General features: G+C 43.8%; 1 non-coding gene across 1 annotated transcript; it reads right to left on the bottom strand.

The window, feature by feature from the left end:
• Positions 1 to 512: 512 nt before the first annotated feature.
• Positions 513 to 619, bottom strand: LOC112745629 (small nucleolar RNA R71). The gene has a single exon (XR_003173547.1). It is a non-coding gene; the product is annotated as a small nucleolar RNA R71 (small nucleolar RNA).
• Positions 620 to 1,264: the final 645 nt, after the last annotated feature.

Below are 1,264 nucleotides of genomic sequence, written 5' to 3'. Positions count from 1 at the left end.
GAGGCAAGAGAAAAACATGTAGTTGGTGCTGAAGAAGAGGAGGAATACTTTGAACAAAACATGGAAGAAAACATGGAGAACCATCATGAAGAAGAAGCTCACAACCATGACGGAAGAGGTCGAGCAAATCATGCTGGGGAGGATAGAAGAGTTTTAGGCTCTTACATCAATCCAAACCCAGGAAACTGTGGAAGTAGCATTCAAAAGCCAACCATCCACGCCAACAATTTTGAACTAAAACCACAGCTCATCACCCTTGTTCAGAACAACTGTTTGTTCGGAGGAAGTGTCCAAGAGGACCCCAATCAACATCTAACCACCTTCCTGAGAATATGTGACACAGTGAAGTCTAATGGTGTTCATCCTGACGCTATAGACTGCTCTTATTTTCATTCTCACTCAAGGATAAGGCAACCAAGTGGCTGGAGTCTTTCCCAAGGGAGAGCTTGACAACTTGGGAAGATGTGGTGAATAAATTCTTAGCAAGATTTTACCCTCCTCAACGAATCAATAGGCTGAGAGCTGAGGTCCAAACTTTCAGGCAACAAGATGGTGAGACTCTATATGAAGCATGGGAGAGGTTTAAAGACCTAATAAGGAGATGCCCACCAGATATGTTCAATGAATGGGTGCAGCTGCACATTTTATATGAAGGGCTTTCCTATGAGTCAAAGAAGGCAGTAGACCATTCATCCGGAGGATCTTTGAACAAGAAGAAGACCATTGAGGAGGCCATAGATGTAATTGAAACAGTAGTAGAGAACGACCACTTCTATGCCTCCGAACGAGGGAACACAAGAGGAGTAATGAAGCTAAACAATGTAGATGCTCTGCTGGCACAAAACAAGCTCATTACCCAGCAGCTAGCTGACCTCACCAAGAAAATGGAGAGGAACCAAGTAGCAGCAATCTCCACTTCATCAACAACCCAAGAAGGAGTGAATGAAGAAGCAGAGGGTAGTCAGGAGCAAGCCAACTACATTGGGAATTCACCTAGGCAAAACCATGATCCATACTCCAAGACCTACAACCCTGGATGGAGGAACCACCCGAACTTTGGGTGGGGAAATCAACAAGACCAAAGCCTTGATCAAAGACGCCCAAATCCAAATAATGCAGCCACCCAACACTTCACATCTAGACCATATCAACACCCCCATAACAACACCTCTCCACATTCATATCAAGGCCAGAATAACCTGATGACAAGTCATCCTAGCCTATTTTAACTAGTCTTTTTCTTTTGTTTTCATTAGAATTATGC

Source organism: Arachis hypogaea, chromosome 14 (genome assembly GCF_003086295.3).
Source record: "Arachis hypogaea cultivar Tifrunner chromosome 14, arahy.Tifrunner.gnm2.J5K5, whole genome shotgun sequence".
Classification (NCBI taxonomy): Eukaryota; Viridiplantae; Streptophyta; class Magnoliopsida; order Fabales; family Fabaceae; genus Arachis; species Arachis hypogaea.
Note: the sequence above shows the minus strand (reverse complement) of the source record. Positions and strands in the feature narration are given on the sequence as shown.